At 44.7% G+C, this 25740-nt stretch overlaps 1 long non-coding RNA gene and 1 pseudogene across 4 annotated transcripts in view; both read right to left on the reverse strand.

Annotated features, from left to right (window-relative positions):
- LOC149121028 (uncharacterized) overlaps positions 1-25740 on the reverse strand; it is a 398949-nt gene that overhangs the window by 44827 nt on the left and 328382 nt on the right. The window lies entirely within an intron of this gene.
- On the reverse strand, positions 1612-14270 carry LOC149121029 (cyclin-dependent kinase 2-interacting protein pseudogene; annotated as a pseudogene).

Raw genomic sequence — 25740 nt, forward strand, 5'->3', positions numbered from 1 at the left:
TGAATGACTTTGAGACAGTGACTCCATTTCACTTGATGTAACTGCCTGCCTACTTCTAAAAGTATCCAGCTTTTCAATGCCATCCCTATACAATGTTCCTCTCATTCGTAGCTCCAATTCCATCTTTCCTTTTGCCTCACGGATTATCTACCTATCATATTCCTGGGCTTCTACACATCAACATCTACTAGGAATCTGAAACATAATACATCCAAAACAGAACTTTTCGTTAACTACTTCATCTCCCAATCCGCCATCACCACTTCCAGAGCATTCCTCTGCCAATTTCTTCCATCTGTGTTGATGGCACTGCAATCCACCCCATTGCTCAGACCTTCATTCTTCATTCTCACTTTTCCTCCCACCTTCCATCCAGGATTCTATGCCCAGAGAAGACCAGCAATCCAGTTTTTCCAGCATCTTCCTTTCCTCACTCTGGTACAAGCTCCCATCCACCTGCCTTTACCCTACTGTTTCCATGGTCAGGATATTTTCATGACTTCTAGATGGTTCCCCCTCACTCTTCCTGCTCCTATTGCCATCTAGCATCTCAGTTCCCCCTTCTCTTGGATTCTGACTCTGTTTCTCCATAAAGACATCTGAGCTGCTCTGTTTCTGTTAGGAGAGGTGGTCTGCTCTATCAGTGCATAGTAAATTTGAACTGCAGGTTAGAATCAAATGAGGATCTAGATATAAAATGCCTGGGGACTCAACTTGGGCCAATGAAATCGGAATCTCAGTGGGAATGAACTAATCATATGTATTTTTCAGGCTTCCTACATGTTGGAATTAATACGCATCAAAAGTCAAGAACACATTGCCATTTCTCATCTCTCAGAGTACCTGCAGTCACCCAAAAATGGTTTCTCTTGCTGCTGTAGCTAAGGGCTATCCCAGTTCTTCTGCCACTTCTTTGTCCTGTAAGCTATTACTCTGAATTTTTTAAAGATGTAATTACTTATTTATTTGACAGAAGAGTAATGGTGGAGTGGGGGCGGGGGGAACAGATCTTCCATCTGCTTGTTTACTCCCTGAGTGGCAGTAAATGCCAGGGTAGGGTCAGGCTCAGGCTGATGCCAGGAGCCTGGAACACCATCAGGGTTTCCCACATGAATGGCAGGGGCCCAAGTACCTTGGCCACCTTCTGGTGCTTTCTCAGGCATATTAGCAGGATGCTGGATCAAAAGTGGAGCAGTTGGGACTCACACTGGTCCCACTGTGGGATGCGGGAAGCATAAAATATGTAAGTTACATAAATGTAATATATAAAACGTACCTAATTTACAAAAACCAGGTCACTCAATCATTCTGTTCAGGAACTCAGAAGCATTTGTATGCATGCCAGATTCACAAGACGGCAAGTGGCAGGGGGCGCCACATGAAAGGCAGCTACAGGAGAGGCAGGCGTGCATGGAGAGGCTGTGAGAAGTGGGTAGAATGACCCAGTGGGGAGGACCTGCAGAAAGCTGGTAGGTGGCTGCGCCAGAGCCAAGGCACCATTGCTGGGACATGGCAGTGGGCCCTACACAGGTGACTGGCCACCTGTACAGACGTGGAAGAAGCCAGCAGCCTGAAGCCTAGAGATGGAGCTCACGCAAAGCCACTGGGAGGTCACAGTGCTTGATATTCCATTTTGAGCAGCATGCTTGCCAGATGCAGCTTGCTGTCACGTGAGGCCAGTGCAGCGACACTGACAAGTAGCTCAGGGTGAGGTCGCAGTCTGTGGTGTGTGCCAGCTCTTCAGCCAGGGTGCACTTCAGGAACAGCTCCTGCCTGTACATATCAGAGAGCTTGCGGGAAACCTTGTAGAAATGGGCTGTTGGCCATGTGAGAAACAGAGGGAGTAGTCAACTGCTCCTCATAATGGTGATTTTCTTGTTCACAAATTTCCTTGGTAGTTGAAGACAGCTTTTCCATTTTCACCTGTATTTTGCTCAAACCTGCCAAGGTGTCCTGCAGTTCCTCATAGAACTGTCTTTAGCTCCTTATTTTATTTCAGATTCATCTTTTCTTCATTTTCACTAGAAACTGGGCTGCTGCTCTCTAATTCTATCTTTTCTTTATTCAATAAACTCATTTTTAGGTTGGTGATATCATTTGTAGTGGTAAAGCCTGCATCTTTGAGGGTTTCTGATTTCAGGATTAAAATTATGCCAATTGGCTACATTTTCCTTAAGTTTTGTTGCACTGACAGATAAAACAGGTTTTCTGAGTGTCATAATTCCAACAGTCTGCTTCCATGTGGTCTGCAGGTATCCTGGGAAGTCTGAATTTCTTTACAGAATATACTATTATACTATTATCTGAGGTTATTTTACTTAATTCCTTGTTTATAAACCATCTTCCCTTACAAATAGTGGAGACAGCAGTCACAGGGCTTGTATCTTGTTTCTGTTATATTCCCGTTGCTCATCACTTTGTCTGTTGGCCAAAACATCTTCGCACTGACCATCAAATTGCTAAGGAGTCCAGGAAATTTAGGCTAGATATGATCCCAGGAAAAGAGGACACGAGTTGGGTGATATCTAGCATCTTTGCCAGGAAAAGGTTTTCTAGCATCCAAAGGAAGGGCCCCTATTCGAGATTTCTCAGAGGAAGTGACATCACAGGGAAGACCCGAGAAGCAAGTGAGAGCTGAGTAGATGAAGGAGAGGGTGAGGGAAGAAGGTTTCCAAATGGATGGTTCCTTGTAGCTGATACAATGTTTATGGATCCAGATGGGAAAGCCTGGTGTGTTCCGGAAACTGTACATTATTTCATTGTGACTGGGTGGTTTAGGGGAAAGGACACTGGGAAGCGTTCATAAGAGAAGAGGCTGGAAAGAAGTGAAGGCATATTAGGGAATGCCTTATAACCCATGAGAAGGACTTTGTATTTTCTCCTGAGGTCATCTGGCAGAGGAGTGATGCCTTGACTGATTTGCATATTAGGAAATTCATTTGGCTAAAGTGTGAATGCAGGGGATGGGGGCAATAGGTGGGCAAGATTTGAAGCCCCTGGGGCTAGGAACAAATTGCAGTAATTCAGGAGAGAGATACGTGATGCAATTTTTAAATGCCAGAAACAAAGAATCACATACCATGCCCATCTATTTGACAGACTATTCTATGTAATTAATTTTTGGAAATTGGATTAGCTGGCTGATGATTTCTGAGAGTGCCAGCCGAGGGCTCGGGAGCCCTGAGTGGTCACACTTGAGTGTAGGCTTGTTTCTCTGCTCTGCAAAGCCTCCTATTTACTCTGGCTTGTATAATGATCCTTTGGGTGGTATCAAAAGCCCAAGTTCCAATTGGCTTAAGCAGAAAAAGAAGTTTATTATTTCATATCATAAAACTCTGTGATGGACCTTGGTTAATGAAACTGGACTTGGAAGTTTCTCTCCTTCAAAGAAGCAGAGGCAGAGAGTGGAACAGTAGAGTCAAAGTCAGGACCTCTCATGAGAACTAGCAGGGAATCTCACAGGGCTTATGTTCTGAGAGCACATCCCAGCGACCTGAGGACCTCCCACTAAGCCCTGCCTCTCAAAGTTTCCACCACCTTCCATCAATAGCACCCTGTAGACCAAGCCTCCAATCACAAAGGACCCTTGGGGAACACTGACATCATGCCCACATCACAGCACCACCTCTGTCTTTTTTATGTTCCAGCTGACCGTGTGGCACAGAAGCTTGTAGGAATGGGTACCTTGTTGCCTCTGAACATGTCAGACATGGAGCCTACACTGTTTCCCCCTCTGACTGCCTAATTCATACCCACTGGAATCTTCCCTCTCTGATCAACTGGCACCTATTCCAAGGAGTATTCCCTGTCCTTTTCCAACTGATTTGGTGCCTTCTTTGGTGCACCCCAGCACCTGGCACACACTCCCACCTCATCTCATTAAAGTTTTCTCATTAAGTCTTTTATCATCACTTTATGTCCAGAGAGCAGGCAGAGAAAACAAGGAGGACTCGCAAAGGTCACCTTAGTCCTATGGATTTCTGCTTTTTATAACGTTTTGGCTGCCATGAGAGGAATATGTGAGGTAGGCAATATTGCCACCCTATTTTGCAATTTAATAAGAAGAGTTTTCAGGATCAGTCGACATTGCATGTAACTTCATCTTGAGCTTAAGCCAGTGACGGTCTTCTATGGACTTGGTTCATGAACCCTCTGGGAAGGTGGTGATCCAGGATAGACACAAAGCAGAGCTCAGGAACTCAGGCAGCTCATCTGTGGCCACGTGGACAAGGAGTTGTAGAGGGTAAAACTAGAATATGGACCTTTGTCATCGATCCATTAGGGACCACAGAGATGGTAAGCCCCTCCCCTGATCTCATTCCTCACCCCTGCAGATCATCTCCCGCCATCCACACTCTCCCCATCAGCGCACTGCAGCCTCACTGACTTCCCTCCACTCTGGAACAGCCAACCCCGACTCTCTCAGAACCTTCCTTCTCCTGATGTTTCCCCCTAGAGACTTGACACAAAGGGTGCTGGTGTGTGTCTGTTCAGGTCACCTCCCCTGGGAGCCTCCTGCAGCCTCCAAATAAAACAGGCCATTCCACCCTCACACGCATGGAGACTGCTGGTCTTCAGGGCACCCTCTCTCCCCTAAGCCAATTCAGCTGAAATCACACAATGAAGACTATGAAAGCTGCTTGTTTAAAATGGATACGCTTTCAGAACTTGAACATGCTTTGGTGTTCTGTTGCAAAAAGTCTTCACAATTAAAAACTTGCTTGATGCAAGGAAGCCACTTTGAGAGTCACAGCCTCTGGCATCCCTCCCAGGAAGCAGGTATCACCTGCTGACCTTCGTGGTCTTCAGTGAAAAATCAGGGTAAGTCTACTCCACTCTCTCTATCCTGAGCAGGAATGTGAATGACAAAAAAGCCTAATGAGTAGTTAGGGACATAAAAATGAAAATAATGAACTTTATACAGGAACGAAGATACGCTAATGCCTGCTTTGTTGGAGGTATGCTTTAATCAGCAGTGATATCAAAACGAATATAATCCAACATTGGGTTTACATTCAGAAACCCAGATTGTTCCTAGCTCTGTGCATTTAAATAGAATGTGTAAAACTTCAGTGTTCAATGATGTTTTTTCACCAAAAAAAGTCATCTTAACATTTGCTTGATTTTAAGACAGTTAAATAATAGATGAAAAAATGCTATTTTGCTTTTTGAAAGGGTAAGACCTTTCATTGGCTCACTCTCTGCTCCTCTTCTGGTACCTTTCTCACTGCTGGCATTCAGAAAACACATGGTAAATGTTTGTGCAATGAATAAGCAGGTGATATTTGCCTCTGGGAGAATGATCTGCTCCCTCCAGAAATCCAGCATTGGATATCTGGCCAGCTGCAAAGACCATTCTCCTCCTACGTGAACAGGTGTCCTAGGAGGAGCCATACTCCCTGTGCCGAGGCAGAAAGAAGCCAGGTAGAAGTGATGTGTTTTAGTAAGTGAGATGGGGATCGATCAGTTCTCCCCTCCCTATCATTTAATATCCATTATCGTTTAGCATGACTCACGGCCCACATCTAAGATCTAAGGAGCCGCAGCAGAGCAGGTCTGGGTTAATGCACAGGGGCTGCATAGGGGGTTGGGAAAGTCTGTCTGTCTGTCTGTCTCTCCTCATCACCCTTTTCCTCTCCTAGCTTCTGAGCAACCTACACAGAATTAATTCTAGGGTAAGGAATGTGGGAGATGTGGCTCAAAAGACATGACCTTTCAGTCATAAGATCAATAAGTTGCAAGAGCTAATGTACAGCATTATGAACTTCATTGATGATATTGTATTGTTTACTGGAAATTTGATAACAGAACAGATTTTAAGTGTCCTTACCAGCTTCCTCCCCTGCAGCAAAACACACATGCAAACGGTGCATGTAGATGGTGTTAATTTGACTGTGATGATCATAATACTTCTGCATATCAAAATCATGTTGCCAGAAAGAAATAAACAGAACTACTTCTAACGTGTTAGCTTGCACTGTCAGATGGACAAAAGCAGCAGTGGAGCTGAGCAATGTGGCCAGGCCACCCGCTCCCCCTGCTCAGGCTCTGGGCTGGAACTGCCACCATCAATAGGCTCCTTGTTGTCCATCTCGGCCCCTGGGGGGCTAGCTGGGGCTCCCTTAGCTCAATGGGCTCCCTCTCTGCCATTGTCTCCTGATATCAGTTCATAGTCTCAAGGATATAGACTGAATTACAATTACTCATAATGCCCAGCAGCCCCTGGAACTTATTTGCCACACAGAGTTTATTGGCCTTTGTGACAGGGACAAAAGGAGGTTTGTTGGAAGCTGGACACAAAAGGCAAACACAATGTATAGATTTCTGAATAATACAAAAGCGGGGGAATAATAGAAGCCACACAAATGCTCTGTTATTGACGACATTGGGGCCCTTCCCCCAACCCTTTCCAGAGTTTCAATGGATTTGTTCAACCTGGTTCTTCAAGATTTTTCTGGCAGGAAAGAGACAACCTGAATGGTGCAGGTAGCCTGACACGTCCCAGAGGCACACTTCAGCCCAGAGGAATTTTCTGTGGGAGGTGAGCAGTGTGCATTTATGAGGCACATCCTGGGAGTTCTGCGTAAGGAAGGAAACTGGTTCCTGAGGCTTGAGAGTGAGTAGCCTGTTCAGGAGAATACACCTGCGTAGGTCTGAGTGCATGGGAGTGTGGTTGGGTGTATGTATGTGTGTCTGCAAAAGTGCACAGCTGTGAGAACTATATATGCCATTATGTGTGTGCACACACACTTGGGTGTGAGTGCGTGACTGTATGTGCAGACGAGAATTTCAGAGACAAAGTGTGATGCATTTGCATGTGTGAGCATACAGGTGTGAATATACATGACAATGCCATGTCAGAGTTTTGTATGTGAGGGTGTGGACTGAGTATCTATGTGTGTATGAGACTGCATGTGAGTGTATGTGAGTCAGGATAAGTACAAGAGTACTTTAAGAAGTTTATGGAAAACAGGATTTAAATGTTTGGGTGCAAAAATTTTGAGAACTATGCATAATTTTATCCTAATACATGTTTCCTGTGAACATTTTTAGGTGCCCTGGTGTACCTGAGCTATTGTGTGTGTAAGTGTGCATGTGATCATGTGGGCTTGCACACTGTCTGAAAGGTCTGCATCTGTTCTGACTCAAGTTGGTCAACCCTTCCTAGAGGAGTTGGCTCCAAGACCCACTGCCTGCCTATCCTGCCCACCCTGACAGCCTGGCTGCTGGGACTGAGGAATCCCCATGGGACCACAGAGGGACCACAGAGAGGGTATGCTGCACACAGGCAGCTGAATGGTTGCAGAGCCTCCCACCTCTGACAGGATCAAGTAAGTTCCCTCTTGCACACAACAGCCACTCCAGCACATGAGAATGTTCCACCAGCTCCCTCCACAAGTGTTCCAGATTCTTCTACCTTCAATAGAGATTTTACACAGATCTCATACCACTTGTCAAAGATACAATGCTGAAAAGCCTCAGTAACTGCTGTGCCATCTCTGGCTGCCTCAACTTTTTATTGGTGCACTTATCCACTGGCCAAATCAATGGTTCTTTCTCTTTCTCACTCTCTTCCTCTTTCCCCTCATCTTCTCCCTCCATCTTTTCTTTACTCTTTCCTTACTTCCTTCTTTATCCTCTCCTCTCCTGCCTGCCCCCTTCCCCACCTTCCAGTCACTCTGCCTCCTTTCTTAGCTCCCTCCTTCCTTCCCTTTTTTCCTTCCTCCTCTCCCCCTGAATGTAGACACACTGAGGCAAAACTGTCTATAGACAACTTTACTAAGTCTTCTGTCCCTCCCACACCAGCAAACCACCTCTTACACTCTTGTGCAGCTAATATTGATGGAGCTCTTCCTCTATGGGTTAGTTTGCCTAAAATACATTAAGAAAACATGGTGTGGTTGAGAAAATACCATTCCACGTCTTGATTATGGGCTTAAGTATGTCCATGAAGGTAGAACTGGGTTTTCAAAACCATGTATACCATTTTCACAAAGCTTCCTAGAAATGCCCCTTTTCCTCTTTTATTGCACATTCATTTTATGCAAATGGTTCATCACACTTTCTTCCCAGTTCTTTAGAGTGTCAGAATGTTCAATGAGATGTAGACACGTAGGCATTCCCGCTCAGATATTTAGTCTGTGTGTACTGGAAGGCAAGTTCCCTCACCCATCATTCATTTATTCATTCCTTCACTAATTCAGTTATTCCACAAACATTTTCTAAAGATGTATTTATTTGTTATTTTGAAAGACAAAGTGACACAGAGAAAGATGTCTTATATCCACTGGATCACACCCCAAATGGTCACAATGGTAGGGGCTGGGCCAGGCTAAAGCCAGGAGCCAGGAATTCCAACCAGGAATTCCTACATGGGTGGCAGGGGCTAACACTCTTGGACCATCATCTGCTGCCTTCCAGGGGGAATTAGAAGGGAGCTGGATCAGAAGCAGACCAGACAGGACTCAAACTAGTGTTTCAATACAGGATGCAGGCATCACAAAACTGGCCCCTTCACAAATATTTTAAGTATCTATTTCTGTACCAGGCACTGTTTTAAATTCAAGATATTTAGCAATGATGTAAACAGATGAAAATCCTTCCCTATGCAGCCTGTATTCTAAAGGTGAGAAGTGATGATCAACAAGAAAATAAGTTCAAGCTACTTGCAGAATGCCGAGCCCTTTCACCTCTGGGCCTTGGTCTCCCATCTGCAGAACTGGGGTTGTTGCAGGACTTACCTCCATGTAGCCATTGTGAAGATGACACATGAGACACCCTCAGCACAGTATCTGGGCAAGTGCAGGGATCCAAACATGCTGGCTGCTATTTATTTCACTTAGAAGGACTCCAGACATTTGTTTGGCCTTGCGAATTAAATTTCTATGGGACACACAACTCCCTGAGTCATTAAGTTACCAACTTTCTAAGATGGGCGGGTTTGTTTGTGCCTCTGTAAATTCAGATTCTTCACGTGAGTCCTGGAGCTGCCTTTACCAGCTGGAGAGGACTGACCTGTCCCGGTAATCTCTGATTTTCTCAATAGCATAGGGGTTCTAAATAAAGTACTGAACCCAGGGTTGGTTTAAGAATCATCAAAACTCTCCCGTGGTTAAAGAATGAAAACAGACTTTGGACGTCTACAATCCTGGATCTAGCTCCTAGCCCTAATTCTAGTACTTTTAGTTGAGTTTCCCAGGTTGTATCAATTTCCTCATTTTTAAAACTGCAATGATGCTTATCTCTCAGGAAGATGAGACACAAAAACAGCAAGTCGTTCAGCACACAGTCAGCAGTCCAATGTTAATTCTGTGTCCACACGGCAGTCAGTCCAAGTGGCATGAATGAATGAATGAACTACAATATGGAACAGTCCGTATTTTAAATTCTAGTAAGAAAAAAAAAATCAGCTCAATCTCCTGTCTTTCTTATTTCTTCCCTCAAAATTTCCACATTTAATCTGATTCAGATGGATTAAAAAATACTCAATGCCATTTTTATCTCAAGAGTCAACAGACTATGGCTCCTAAGTCCTTCCTAGTTCACCACCCACTTTTGTACAACACATGAGCTAACAATGGCTCTAACAGTTTTAATTGGCTAGAGAAAAATCAAAGAAGAATAATTTTTCCTGATAATGAAATTACATGAAGTTCAAATACTGGTGTCCACAAGTAAAATTTTGTTGGAACACAGCCATGCCTGTTCCTTCTTGTGGTGTCTGTAGCTGCTTTCAGAATACAAGGGCAGAGTTGAATCATTGTGACAGAGAATTTATGACCCACAGAGCCAAAAATATTGGCTCTCTAGTCCTTTCAGGAAAAGTTTGTCAACCCCTGCTCTAGTTCACTAATTGAACCTTTAACTGTGTTCTTTCTGCCAGACGTTTCCTTAATTTACTGACATTTTTATTTCCAAGCACTCAAATTTTTAACAATGGAATTGCCCTTGTGTTGAAGTGATACTATCCCACTGAATCACCCCAGGGTTATTATAGATACCTGCACTCATCTGTTTCCTCCATTAAGTCTACTTCCTGAGCATTGCCTCTTCTACTGGGATTCTGTCCCTCCTTCCAAAGACCAGTTTCCTTTAAATGTTGTTTGACCTCTTTTGTCTGTTTCCTTGTGTAGTTGGGAGACAAGACTAACCAGGCCACATGAGAAACCCTGACTATATGTTAATGGATATATGCTCGAAAATAAAAGTTTCTCCTTTTGGTACGTAGTGAAAGGGCAAAGCTGGGTCTAGAACTAACCTGCTTCTTGTGTGGGAGGGGGAGCTGCCCGTGAGGACAAGACATCTTCTCTAGTTCCTTAATCTAGCTCTCAGAACCTCCTCAGTCCAGTCCTGTGCACCGTGGGACCTTATGGAAGGTACAGGGATGGTAAACACAGGAATTCCATGAAATATTTAGAATTCCATATGGAGCAAGTACAACCTTCTGGAAGAAACTGAATTGTCTGTATCAGCTCCTTTAAAGAATCTCTGCCCACACTCCTCACAAATAACTAAAAATGCTAAGATCACTAAACTCATTGTAAACATGAGAAATGAACACAATTGAGAGTATCTCATTCAGACGCCGATGGTGAGCGACTATGGTCAAGAACAATGCCCTGCTTACTTCTGAATCATGACAGCCAAATTAAATTAAATTAAACCAAAGGAAATTAAACCACTAGACCAGACGCTGTTCTCATAACATTAGTGAAAGTCTGGGGTGTATCAGAAATGGTGCCATGCCCTTCTGTATACGTACTCTCATCTATCTGCTCCATGTAAAGCCAACACGGCAATGGCAATATTCAAAGGTTATGCATGAAGACGGTAACGCTCCGAAAGGCGATTTTCTGGCCCAGCCCTGCTGGACAGTCTTCTGCTCCAGCGGATGAGAAGCCGCCGACTACAGGACTTGATTATCCAATAGAACTTCAAGCACTTATAACTGTTTAAAAACCGGGGGAAATTGAACCCAGAGGAATTGAGTTTCCAGCCACTGTCCAAGCAGCAGCAGGAAGGGCCAATCAAACCTGACGCTAGGTCCTGGACCTGAATATTAATCCCCAAATGCTCCTTCTTCCCCATAACGAGAGTCACCTTCCCTTTAATTAAAATTCTCTTACAAATGTAGACATTCCACTTTTCCTCATAATTACCCGGAGAAGATTTTTAGCAATCAGCACTACATAAATATCCATACCTCCTCGAAGACCATAACAGTTGCAGCGCTCTCTTCCTCTAATTTATTATTTATATACTGCCGCAGAAAGACAGAGCTCTTTGTGGCAATTAACATGGGCCTTCCAGTCTCCTCTTGCGGAATGAGGCTGGAGACGAGCATTACTGCTTCGATCACAATTACTATTAATTGGAGAGCTCTCCCTTCTCTATAAAATATGTACTACCCGAAAGTGCGATAAACCGCCCAAGGAATATGAACTGCATGTCAAGAGATGTATTGTGAGGGCTCTGGGTTTAACAAGTCATTTACCCGGTAATTACTGGGGGGAAATCCTCTTAATGGGGCAGAGGACATGTTCCCAACAGCAAGATATCAGGCTCCAAGCTGAAGTGAATTCCTCATGATAAAATGAACCACAGGCTGACAACAAATGGCCCCCAACATCTCTCTGGTGTTTTTATTTTTAATACGGTCTGAGGATGAGCAGGGATTCCTTGTTTCATGAAATCCCTTGACATACCTATGAGGAATCTAACTTCCCAGAGATTCATCATTTATTCATGTTTGCAAGTCGCAGGCTCTCTGTGCTAGACACTGCTCTTGAATCTAGGCCCTGCAATTACAAAGGGAATGTGGTATAGTCCCAGCCTTTGTGTGGATGACGCTGGGTCAATTGATATTGAGTCACAAGTGAAAGGTGTCATCCCACCATTCCCAAGAATACTGTTAGTCATGGAAATGTGAAGAAAGAGGAACGGCCACTGACTGCAGAAGTTGGAAGTTAAACTCCAGCAGGGAAATGCACCAGTGAGGGGAATGCAAGCTGAGGACATAGCATTTTCCAAAAACGTGTAGTCTGGGGATCACAGCATAGGTACAACGGTCAGAGAGCCCATCTGGTGGGTGGGGGAGGCAGTCTGAATGCTGAAAGTGCAGTTCAGTAGGCTGGGGTTTTCATCAGCCCCCAACCTGAGGGAACAACTCTCCCATCCTCCTTGGTTGTCAGGGTCTCTGTGCTGTGGTTCCATTCAAAAAAGGCTAGTCCCTGTAACGGAATTTTCAGTAAAGTTCTAAATAGAGAAATTTCATGTCTCCTCCATGGCCAAACATCATGGACTCCTTGGTCAAATAATTTCAACAAAATTTTAGCTGCCAGAAATTCAAGACTTGATTCACCAGCAGAGGCACCAAGACCATGCAGATGGTCATGACCAAAATCGCATCGAAGCTGCCTAAGAAGAATGTGTATACTGAGGTGGACTATTCTGGTAGGAGGCCTGGTGTTCAGGCACACTGAGGTCCAGGCTTTAACGTCACCCCTTACCAGTAGTGTCAGTTTGTGTGAGAGAGTCCATCTGAGACTCAGTTTCTATCTGTGAAAATGGGGAGATAATATTCTTTTTTTTTTTCAAGATCTGATAAGCCTGAGCCTGTTTGCCATTGGCACTTCTAACATGGTCGTTGTTCAAATTTTCTCCACAATTTTCTCAACTTGGCTGCCCACTGGAATAACTTTCATGTCATCAAAAATTACACGGACCTGATTTCACCAATCAGTAACTCTTTTTTCCCTTGCGATTCCGTTTTCCATATACCTGACATTCATCTCTTGTTTCTAGCCCTGTGTTTTCTTAACTGATCCTGCATTACGGGTATTCATTTCATATTGTTCTGTGGTCTGCCAACTTTATGAGTGGAAAATTTTACTGGACCATTTTGCCCATCACATTTGGGTTCTCCGTTCTCCTTCCCTCATGGACTGAGTGGCCTCAGGCGTGTCGCCAGCCCCCGAGTTCAGCATCTTTCTAGAGAAAACAATAAAGCTTTTCATGGTTCCAGCCCCACAGTGAACATTGGAAAACTTCTCTTGGGTTGCTTGATAATGTAAGAGAGGTTGTGCAACTTCAATTCAAATGAGGACTTTTGGAAAACATACTTTTACACAGATTCAAGTAAGATGTCTCAAGTAGGCACAAGGTAGGGGGAAAAAAGCTATAGTCTATTAGGGATCCTCAAAAAGTTCGTGAAAAACCGATCTCATAAAAATGGATTTCAAAATATTTTTACCAAAATAAACTTATCCTTTAATTTCATTTTCCACAAACTTTAAAATATATATATTTGAGAAACACAGAGAGCTCCCATCTATTGGTTCCCTCCCCCAGATGCCTACAATGGCTGGGTCCGGACCAGGCTGAAGCCAGGAACTGGGCACTCCACACCAGTGTTCTACAGGGATGACAGGGACCCAACTATTTGAGCTAGCACCTGCTGCCTCCCAAAATCTTCATAGCAGAAAGCGGAACTGGGGGCAAAGCTGAGTGTTAAATCCAGATATTCTGATGTAGGATATGGCATCCTAACTGCTAGACCAAAGGCCTACCCCCCACCACCAAGTCTGTGTGGTACCCTCATGTATCTATTAGTATCATTGAGGGCACTGCCAACACAACTGTTAGCCTGTAATTCTGAATAAAATGAAATGAAATAAAGCAAAGAAAAAAAATCCTGGGAGGAAGTAGTTTACTTTTGACAATAAAGAAAAACTGTTATCAGCCAGGTTTCTGGGTCTTAAGTCAGAGCTGCAGGATTGCGTGGGGAGTATGCTTCTCTCTGAACTGTCAGCTCCTCCATCATGCCAGCTGCCTTCAATGCATTCTCACCTTTAATGGGATTGAATGAGTCACTGTGCAGTCCCACCTCCAACCCAGAGAACTCCATTCTCAGGGGACACCACCCATGGTCCAGTAACACAAAATGCCACTTGGCACTATGCTCAGGACCACTGACAACACAATTTGCATACATCACCAGGATACTCCATCCACACCCACGCATGCCTTGGGGCTCTACAATCTGTAGGGGGCTTGCAGCAGCCTGGGGTCTGACAGGAAGCAGGCTTTACAAATAGTCTGCTCCTTGAGAGGGGATTGTGCCAAGTGCTTGAGATTAAAACGGACAGGGTGCATATACCTGCAACTTTCCCATTGAAAAGCAAGCCTTCACTAGTGCAAGTTGACCTCTCATAATCTACAGACTCTATAGCACCACACCAGGGCAAGGCCAGCATCCCCACCCAACCCATTTTAGACTCTACTTATAATGTGCTCTTGTGTCAAACTGGACAAGGAAGCAGAGGACCCATTGGTGGGTGCTCTGCTCCTGTGCAGAATCTTTTTACCATATTAACATTGGCCTTATTGGAACCCTGAGGTCTTTTGTGAGCGAGAAGCACATGTAGACACTGACCTTCTCAGGTGCACAAGCAGAATGAGACAGCCCAGCACACACTTATGCACATAAGCACACATAACACACACAACTCTGTGTTCACTGACATGTGTGCACACGAGCTGAAGTGTGCACTTGCTTGCACACTTGTAGCAGCAGGGATTAGAGCAGATGTACTTATACAGGTTCTGGAGTGGTTCTTCTCAGCCTACAGTGCTAGCTTTCCTAAGCTATGTGACCTTGAGCAGGTCATTTCCTGCTTTAATATAAATAAAAATCATACTTCTGTGTTTATTCTGAGGTTTAAACAAACAAAAAAGAAAGTGCTTAGCACTGCAGAGCCCCTCTTTAAGCATTCAAATTATCATCACTGTCATCATCACCATCACCATCACCACTCTCCACACACGTCCACCTGTGGACGCCGGTGACAAGACAAGCCTTGGACCTATTTGTTCCCATGCCCCTTCCTGGAAAGCTCATGCTTGTGGAGACAATAGCCAAAAGGAACTGCAAGTCGCCTCCTGCAGACTGATGAGTTGCCCAGACAGATGCAATTGCTGAAGAATCAGAGCCAAGTTTCTGTTTGCATGTCCAGCTTAAACTCACAACAGCAATGCAGCCACAATCACAATGCAAAACAGGACTCAGTCTGTACCTGCAAGCTAACTTACCAATGCCAAAGCATCTTCACAGCCACCTAGGTTCAGAAGAAATGCTCCTGTCACTGACATGATAAGGCCATCTTTAACACTGAACACAAGAGACACAACAGCAGAAAGACTTGGCCTCTGCACCTAAGTGAGAGTCTCCTGCTAGGCAAGCACATTTGCAAACAGACCCTGATGGTGGCTTGCAGGAACTGAACCCTGAAGTCACAGGAACTCATGAAAGAGGGAGAGTTAATCAATGAAGGATAGGAGTTTGGCATGTGCCCAGGGAAGAGGAGAGATCCTAGCTGGGCCTGGGGAGTGAGAGAGGTGGGGAAGGTGTCCCTGACACGTGACTGAGCACATGCAGGGTCAGAATAAGCTGCTTGGGTGTGGCTGCAGTTCAGGGCTTGCCTACAGGGCCAGCTCAACACAAGACTGTAAAGGCAGGTAGGGGAAATTCTCAACTTCCCACATCACATGCATGCAACCAAAAGGGCAAGTAACCTTCAGAATTGTTCATGGTGTCTTTCCCATGGCCTCGGCCCTGCTGTCCTCACAGCTGACCTCCCTCGAGTGTTCCTCGATGCCCCTGTGATGACCTTTCCACACATTTGTGTCTGCATCTTCCGCCAACTGCAGACAGAACATGGGAACTATAGTTCCCGTGTACTGTCCAGAGACCACCACATGAGCTCAAGGAGCAGGCACTGAATCCAAAGAATCCGGTCATTGTCAAACAGCCCCTTGCTGTAGCAAAGGTGGTATCTCATTTATTCACTGTCTTTTTTATTATTATTATTAAAAACATACACAACTGCAGCTCAGCGCAGTGTGGCTGAGCACCTTCTTGGTGTCAGGAGTAATCTAGCCCTTCCCTCCTGAATGTCAGCTGTTGGCGTCACAAGGACGGACAGAGCTTGCTCCCAGGGCAGCTGGTGGGAGCGCAGGAGCCTGCCTCCCTCCCACCCTACAGCAGGAGGACAGGCTTTCTCCTACAATTGTTGCCTTCACAATTGTGAATTCAAACAACCCAGTTATATAACAGGGCGTCTGTGACGGGCCATTGTTCGGGGCAGCCCTCTCAGCTTTTGTTCCTTCCTCCATGTGACAGACCCAGAGTGTTCCCCCATATGGGACCACACGGCACTGTGCATTCTTTTTCCCCCTCAGCTGAAATGAATCTGCATTTGCCAGTTATTTACAAACATTCCAGCTTGCCCCTCCTCTGCACAGCACGATGTTTCCTAACTTGCTTAAATTAGAGACAAGGGAAGTGGAAGATGACAGGTAGCAAACGGCACTTGCACAGCAGTCCTGCAGATGGGTAAGGGGAACGGAAGCCGGCTGCCAGAAGTGGCTGTCACAGCACAGAAGAAGCTCCAGTCTTGAGTGTGGCTGGAACCCTCCTTCTTTCCCTCTATGGCAGACACCAGGGTTGCAGTTGCATACAGCTCTCATTAAGAGATCCATGTGCCATAGTGCTGCTTTGCCCCCGCCCCCGTGTGTGTGAGTGTGTGTGTGTGTGTGTATGGGAGGGTGGGTTTGTGGGTGTGAGACAAACTTATTTTAATAGGCTTCTTTTTCCCCCTCCGGAAAAGCATGGTAGGGCTGAAAAAATAATAGGCCAAGAAATGCTGCCTCCTGAGTCTTTTTGTAAAAATTAGAAAGAAGGGAATAATACACACTCAATTAAATCACAAGCATATTTGTAGATTTCTGCCTTCGGTTCCTCACCAAAGCTTGTAATGAATAGTTGTCATAAATGAGGCTGTGGTTGGAGTCCAGCTTTGTCCACCTGGGGTTGCTGGCTCTACGGTTCTGATTCAATCAACAGTCCTGCTATTCAGAGGACCCTTTGCAAGTCACTCACCCCAAGTCAGCAGTCTGGATGACCCAGTTGTTGGCAATGATTCTGCTATGTTCAGGGGCTCCCCAAGCAAAGCCATCTGCCTCTCCCAGTTTCCAAGTGGAGCCTGCAGTTGAGTTGTTAACTGTTTTTCTTGGGGTGTGGTCCTGCATCCCAGGGTCTGGTGTGTGACTGATTCAACAGGTTCATGAATCCAGGATGCCTACTGACCTGATCTAGCACAAAACATGGCCTGAGTTTGAAAGCCTGAGGCCTGTGCTAATGGTAGTGTCTTATCTCCTTGCCAGAGTTTATTCATTCATTAAGCCACCCAGGTAAGAATCATGTGTACTGGTAACACTCCCTTGGGGATCACTATGTGCTGGGTGATGCATCAAATATCTTCTGAGTGTTATGTCATCAGTCCTCCCAACATTCCTATCGTTATCCCAACTTTATAGATGAAGATACTGAGGCCCAGAGAGGCTGATTAAATATTAAAACACTTCAAGCCAAATAACACTCGAGGTTGGAAATTAGACTTTGAAGTGAGGAAGCTGATGCCAGAACTTGCAATCGAAAGTAGCACACTCTACAGCCCATCCATTCATTTATCCAGGAAACATATGTTGATCACATCTTACATTTACTTCTTTGAAAAAAAAAATAAAATGACATCCTCTGACTTCAAAAAATGACGCAGACAAAAACGCGAAAGCAGTGGTGTACTGTAAAGTGTTTCTGAGAGTGGCTGTGTTCAGGTTCTGCTGCTGGGGGACGAAAGACCAGCTTAGCAACTATGAACGACCTGCACACACTATTCCCAGGGGGACTTGGCCAGGTTCTCTGCCTAGGGTCTTACAAAGCCAGTGTCGGAGTGTGGCCGGTTCGAATTCCTATCTTGAGGCTCTGCTACCAAATTCATTTGGGCGTTGGCAGAATCCAGTTCCTTATAGTCACAGGACTGAAGTATCAGTTTCCTTCTGTTGTCAACTTCAGGTCGTCTCTGTCCCCAGCTCTCTCTGGCTTCCCTTCCGCCGGCAGGTAGTGAAACTCGCTGCCATCGCAGAGCTCACTGACCGAGTCAGGCTCGCCTGCATTGTATCTGTATGTCAGGAAGTCACTCTCTCGACATTTAATGATATAGTCAAGCCCTTTAATAGCAGTATCTACATCAAGGTTTAATTAAATAAGTGAGGGATGGAATTCTTGAAGGGTGGGGAGGGGGTTGGGGGAGGGCAGGCATCATTAGGATTCTGCCTACCACAGAGGTGTAAGTGGGAGTTGGCTGTAGTTGTCCCAGCTGTTTTAGAGACAGTGGTAGGGACATTGTACAGTCCTCCCTTATGTCCTACTGAGTCCTATCTAGGTCTCCAAAACATGACCCATCATCAACAGCTTATCTGTCTGTTGGACCTCAATTTTCTCATTTGTGAAAAAAATAAAAGGAGGTAACATTCAAAACCTGGTAAGGATTTTGAGGAAATTAAAATTAGATAACACTTGTAAAAGATTCACACAGTGCCTGGCAAGTAATAGATGTTCAATAAACATTGCCTATCATTATTGTTATTTTCTACGATAATGTAGAGGCAATAGTATTAATACTAATAAAAATGTAGCAATAAAAGGAGGTGATTCTTTTTTTTTTTTTTTTTTTGACAGGCAGAGTGGACAGTGAGAGAGAGAGACAGAGAGAAAGATCTTCCTTTGCCGTTGGTTCACCCTCCAATGGCCGCCACAGCTGGCGTGCTGCAGCCGGCGCAGCGTGCTGATCCAATGGCAGGAGCCAGGTACTTCTCCTGGTCTCCCATGGGGTGCAGGGCCCAAGTACTTGGGCCATCCTCCACTGCACTCCCTGGCTACAGCAGAGAGCTGGCCTGGAAGAGGGGCAACCGGGACAGAATCCGGCGCCCCGAGCAGGACTAGAACCCGGTGTGCCGGCGCCGCAAGGCGGAGGATTAGCCTAGTGAGCCACGGCGCCAGCAGGAGGTGATACTTTCAAACTTGTCAATGAGGACAATTTTTTTAAGATTATTTATTGAAAAGGCACAGTGACAGGTAGACAGGGAGAGAGAGGAAGAGAGAAATATCTTTCACTTACTGATTCACTCTCAAATGGCAAAACAGCCAGGGCTGGGCCCTGCTTCCCAGGGGCATTAGCAGGAAACTGGATCTGAAACAGAGTGGTGGGGACTCAAGGACAGCTTAGAATGCCCCTTGCTGGATATCTGCGTTCAGTCTCAAACATGAAGCTCTTACTTCAAGTGCACATTTTCAGGGAGGCAGTCTCAGAGCAGCTCATGACAGGAACAGTAAGACAGTCATGATATCCAACCAGCTTAGAACTGACCCTGAGACAAGAGCTTACTAAGCATCTTGTGTATTTTGTATGTACTCCTCTCCACAACCTCATGCAATGGGTGCTACTCCGTATGCTAGTCTCCTGTTACAGAGGCTCGGGGAGCTCTTACAGCTGCAAAAACGCATCAAGGCCGAAACACCCACATTTCTCTCTGCACTTTTCCTTGCTTCCTTGTTTTTCAAATACTCACTTTTCCTGACCATATAGAGATGGTTCGCACACAGCCCGTTCACTGCCTGTGCTGCCAGCTCCCATTTTCCCCTGTCTTATCCATTTGCCTTGCTTTCAGACTTTAAGCATCTACTGGAACTTTTGTCTGTCTACAAAGGGCTTGGGGACCACCTGAAAAAGAACACTCCAATTCAGGTGGTTTGGAGTGAGGCCTGAGACTCTGAATTTCTCACACATTCCCAAGGAGGCTGATACAGGAGCACATTTTGAGTAGTAAGACTCCAACAAAGAGTGAGTTCCATGAGAACAGAGTTCATGGCTGTTATTTCTGTTCTATAAAATGGGCATAGTACTCTATAGAACTTCACCTATACTTTAAATTGACATTTTAAAGCAAATGATAGAAAATGAGATCTTTTCTTAGTTTTCTCCCTGCTCTTCTGTCCTGTGAAACAACATGCATGCACACATACAGACATTCTCTTTAAAGAGAGCTGTTTCTTTTCTCATTAATTTCCAGGGATCTCTTTAAGTTCTTACCAAATCTTTGTGGCTATTCCCCATGACAATGTCATCAACACAAGTTCACATTTTAGACCTGGTTATTATCTGATTCAGCACCAGCCTACACCGGACAGCAGGAAGCCACAGCCTTAAATACAAAGGGGAGTTCACTGTTCATTCTTGTCTGGAAACTTCTGCTCTGCTGGCTGCTCGTCAGCCTCTCTCATCCTGAGGCTGAGCTGTCTTCTTTCTCTGTCTTTATTTGCTCTCCCTCTGATTTTCCATCTTATTTCCCCTCTTTGATTGTGATTTGCCATTTCTGGGTTTTTGCATCTGACATTGTCTCACTGCCCCATGGGTATCGGCATCTGAGTCATGTTGAGTTTGAAAGCACGGATACATATTAGAACAGTGACAGATAAGACCTAATAATGAAACCAAGATGACCTGCTGACCTGCAGGGTGAAATGAGGCTTACTCTGTTCTGTAGTCAAGCAGCAGGACTGATCTCACACCACACCTCTTCCTGTACTTTCTTCTTTTGTAACAGACCCATCACAGACCAAAGAGCAACCCCACTTGAGAGGGATCATGTTGTATGTGTTCTGGCCTCCCCACTGGAACAGGACCCAGGATGGGATCTATGGATCCCAGAAGGCTTCACAGTTTCTCTGGACATCAGTCTTTCCAGAACATTCCATGGCACCACCATTGTTATTATTGGTGCCATTAGAAATGCAAATAGGCCAGTCAAAAATCTTCAGGGATTGGCTCATGCTTTGGCTTCTACCTATTACTCCACCCTATTGTTGTTCTCACCTCTGGAGCAGAACTCCAGTCCTGTTCCCCCAGAACTGGCAATGGAAGGGTGAGGGAGGCCCACACAAAGGACTCTGCATTGAGTTCACTCACTCCATCCTCGATGCCCAGTCCTAAACAATTTCCTGTGTTTCCTGCTCTCAAATCCTACCTGCTAAAGATAGTTGTGCACTCGTACCCCTTGGAATCCAGTAATCATCCACTACATAATTCACTTCTCCAACTCAGGGGAATGGGGCCTTCTCACTGGTCACTTTGCCATATAAAATGAGCACCAAGGTAATACATGTCACAAGAAACACTTAGATTTAAGATGATGCTACAATGCACAGATTATAAATGCAAATCCCTGGCCCTACTGCATCTGAATCGGTGTTTTCATAAGACCTCTGGTTGAACTCACATGCATGTTAGAATTTGAGAAACAACAGCCTAGAAATTTTCAGACATTTCCCTGTCTAAACAACAGAACTCTTAAAACAACAACAAAAAAAGTGTCATGCAGACTCTCCCAAGTGATCTGGCTTGGGGAGTGTGGGGGACTAAGAATCCCAGTCCCTCAGGGCCAGCTTTGTGGTTCAGCAGGTTAGGTTGTAGCCTGTAATGCTGGCATCGCATATGGGTGCCACTTGATGTCCTGGCTGCTCTACTTCTGATCCAACTCCCTGCTGATGCACCTGGGAAAGCACAGGAAGATGGCACAAATGCTAGTGTCCCTCCACCCAAGTGGGAGACCTGGAAGAAGCTCTTCACTTCTGGCTCCAGCCTGGCCCAGCCCCAGCTGTTGCAGCCATTTGGGGGAGTGAACAAGCAGATGGAAGATTCTCTTTCTTTCTTTCCCTTTCTCTTTCTGTAACTCTGCCTTCAAATAAGTAAAGAAATCATAAATCATTTTTAAAAAAGAAAAAAATACATCTGAATAAAAAGATCTCTGTCTGAAGAACACTTAGAGCTCCAAGGGACACTGGCTTCTTAATTCATAGCTCAGAAAACGGGCTCAGAGTGAGCAGGTCACTCCCCTGCCACACAGCAAGTAGGCTGCACGTCAGCATTTCCCAGAACGCAGTGGTCTGGCTCTCTGGAGGAATACCACTTATTGGACCAATTATAGGAACAGACTTAACTTGGGCAAACGGAGCAAACAGCATTGACCAACTCCGTCTATTTTAAAATCTCTTTCTCACCAGTCCAGATAAAATTCACTTTCCCTTTGGTTTAAGGCTCAGACTTCCCGAGTGCTTCTAAAATGTTATCTTGGGAGCTTCCATTGACTGGAAGAATTTTGGTTAAAGGTTATTAGAAATAAGCAGCACATTCCTCTATCCCATCCTGTGTCTGGGTTCAGTGTCACCATCATTAAGATCAGAGCAGCTACTGGAATTTTGTCAACCGTTAGCACATTGGTCCAGTGATTGGTACCCCCTTGTACCTCCTTGGTTCATTTTTACTTGAGCCATTCACCATTTACAAAAGGAAATAAGGTGCCAAAAATGGTCACAGGAATGAGAGAGAATGGATTCGGTATGCATAAGCATTGTCACTGCTTTTTCTGGGATACCCAGGGTCCTCTGAGGTCATGGTTACCTAGGTAGGCTTCCAGGCTCAAAATATAGACCAAGAATATCAATTTCATTTCAAAGATGGGATACACTGCTCACCTACTATTTTTCTTCTCCAATTCCAAACCTACTTAATGTTTCTCTGGGAAGTTGACATTGGCTTCCCAGATCTTGCAGAAGAAATAAGTACCACTGGCTCTCTAGGTCCAGTGCAAGCTTTTTCATAACTAAGTGCTGCCCTTACTTGTCCAACCCTTCAAAAATATTAGCAATCATTAAAATTTTTCTGAATTTTCTTCATTTTTCCCACTTTCAGATATCCTTTTTTTTTTCTTTTTGAGATTTGTGTAATTGTTTTTCCCTGGATTTCCCAAATGGGAGAAACCAAGAAAATATAATTCTGCTTCCCAGACAAAAGTCTAAAGTTTCCACCCACACAGATGGTCCGACTTAAGGGAATTTTTTATAGCCAGCTCCTTACAAAAATGTATTTAAGTTTTCCCCACATGGAGGAAAAGTAAAGAGGAAAACAGCTCAAAACCTAGACTGAGATATCAAGTAAGAGACCACTGGAGCACACAAAATATTGAAATCATCATGTTTCATGTGGTTTACGGCAGAAAGCCCTGGGGCTGGAAAGCGTAATGTGAGCGGGGAGTCCCCTGGTGTGAGTGACACACACTTCTCTTCACCAAGAACCAGACTCCACGTTAAAAATGACAGCAACTGGCTTTGAGTAAACCACTCCCTTGCTCTCTGTCAGAGAAGATCTGCAGCAGTCACACTGAGGTTGATTTTTAAAACTCTCACAAGAGAAGCCTCCGCTTTCTCTCCAAATTAAACCAGATGGATCTCCGACAATCTTCCCAACCACAGCTCCCGCCTCTGGCCTTTGGTCACAAACAGGCTGTTAGGATGGTTTGGGCTTGACCAAAGTGTCCCCAAGTTGACTGCCTTTGCCTCTGTCTGGCAACCAGCAGACCTTTGCTCATTCCGCTGGACTAAGGTTGGCCCTTTTGTGACTCTAACTGGTGGTTATTCAGTCATAATTGAGGCAGGAATCAGATCCTTGCCTTATAATCACAGCTGATCTCCCCTCATTTGGGGCTGACTCGGTTATCATGGGGCTCAGCAAGTTGATCCAATGTCACTGGGAAACTATATCATCTTTAGTTTCATTTTGGACATCTAATGTTTTCTGATTTCTTGTTCCTTTCATCTCCTGCTACTACCCAAAACTCTGCAGGGCTCTACAGTAAAGTAGACTTATATGTGTACCTTGCCTCTACCTGTATTAGACTGGAGAAACTTTTTTAAGATTAATTTATTTGAAAGGCAGAGTTATTGGTGGGGGGCGGGGGAACCAGACAGAGAGAGAGAAAGAGAAAGAGACCTTCTATCTGCTGGTTCACTCTCCAAATGGCTCTAATGGCTGGGACTGGGTCAGGCTGAAGCCAGGAACTTGAAGCTTCATCCAGGTCTTCCACATGGGTGCAGGGGCCCAAACACTTGGGCCATCTTCTGTTGCTTTCCCAAGCACACGAACAGGGAGCTTGATCTGAAGTGGGGACAGCTGGGACTTGAACCAGCCTTAATCTAGGATGCTAGCATTGCAGGCGGAGGTTTAATCCATTGCACCACAAACCTAGCCCCAAGACTAGTGAAACTTGGTCACATTTCCTATGTTCCAAGAGCCAGGGAGAAAAAATGTTAAAATATCATCTCATTGAGAAGTTTTAAGAAATAAATAAAATTATATTATTGTGTGTACATGGAAAAGTGAAAAACTTCTTCTTTAAACATAGGTGGTCCATCAGTTAATTGTTTTTGATATTTCAATTATTTTTGTAAAGACTGAGAAATAACCCAAATTCAATGGGCTTCATTTAGCCATGAAATAAGCCATTTTGGGCACATTTCAGAAATGCTCAAACTGCAAGGCTTACATAGCAGACGATAAGGAATGCTTTTTGGGTTTCTGAAATGGTGACCCCAGTCAAGGCCTCGTGGGTCATTTGGATGTGGTCAGTTGGGACATGTTCCCTAGGCCCTCACATGGCTATCCCTCATTCCTGTGCTCTGTCATTCATTTCTATGCTCGTCATGCCTATTTCCTGCCTCAGGTCTTTGCTTTTTTTGGTCTCTTTTTGCCTAGATCCCTATTCTTTCATCCAACAAATATTTACTCAGTGTCCATGAAGTGTCAGGCACTTTTCTAGGGAATACATTGCTGAGCAAGAATACGCTCTCATGGGGTTTATGTTTTATATGTGCACAAGGAGGGCAACAGTTGTGGAAACACTGACAACAAGCAAAAACCTGATATTGGAATCACTTTAGAGTAATAGGATCATGGGAGAGGAACAGAGTAGATTCAAAGGTTGGTGAAACCTTTCCACACGAGGAGGAGACAGTTTAAAATGAGGCCATGTTCTAAACTGGAATCTAAAATCTAAATAGTGCAGGTCATATGAATATTCTGGGGGCATCCCTCCAGGCAAAGGAAATAGCAAGGGCACTAGGCACAGCAGTAGCTTGTTATCAAGGTGGCTGCCGATGATCCTTCCCTTCCCACGCATCTACTTGTCCCTGTTCTTGAACTGGGCTGTCTTTGTCCACACCCTTGACAGAAGTTACATTCCAGGAAGAGGCTAGGGCATATTAAGTCTTACAGCTCCTGCTTGAGCTTCCTGTGCTACTCTCATAGGATGCTCCCCTCCAATAACCAGTTGCCCTGATGCAAGAATCTCAAATTCACAGGATGCTGCATATATGTGTTCCACAGGCCCAACTGAACTTTCAACCCACAGGTAGCACCACCTGCCAGTTACGTAAGAAGCCATCTTGGTTGTCCAGTCCATCAAAACCAACCTTCACCATATGTAGCCTCAGGCTATATTAGACTAAAACTACAGACAAAAATCAACCTAGCTGAGCCCAGCCAACCACAGATCTAGGAGATGCCATCATCAGCTTGTTTTAAGCTAGTAAATCTTGGGATGGTTTGTTATATGGCAGAAGATAACCAGAGCTATGACCTTTCTCTGTTTATCTCTAGCCCATTGAGATGCTTTAATTCCTTCTTATTTTTGAACATCACTCCTTATTCTAACATCACTCCTCTCCTGATGATGCTCATCCCAGATTCTCAGTTACCTTTCCTTATATTCTCACAGGGACTTGTGCTTTTTCTTCATTGCACTTACAATAATCTGTAGCTAAATTGTTATCGTTAAATAATTACTATATGATTGTTTGTGATGGTCTCCCTTAGCAGAACCTACGTTCAAGGGCAACACATTTTCATGAGACTATATTTTGCTCACCTTGAGACCTCTAGCACTGAGCACAGAAGTACTCAATTACTATTAGTTGGAGAAAAGAACAAAAGAATGAGTAGGCTATCT

Source organism: Oryctolagus cuniculus, chromosome 18 (genome assembly GCF_051225735.1).
Source record: "Oryctolagus cuniculus isolate XC-2025 breed Fujian yellow rabbit chromosome 18, ASM5122573v1, whole genome shotgun sequence".
Taxonomy (NCBI): domain Eukaryota; kingdom Metazoa; phylum Chordata; class Mammalia; order Lagomorpha; family Leporidae; genus Oryctolagus; species Oryctolagus cuniculus.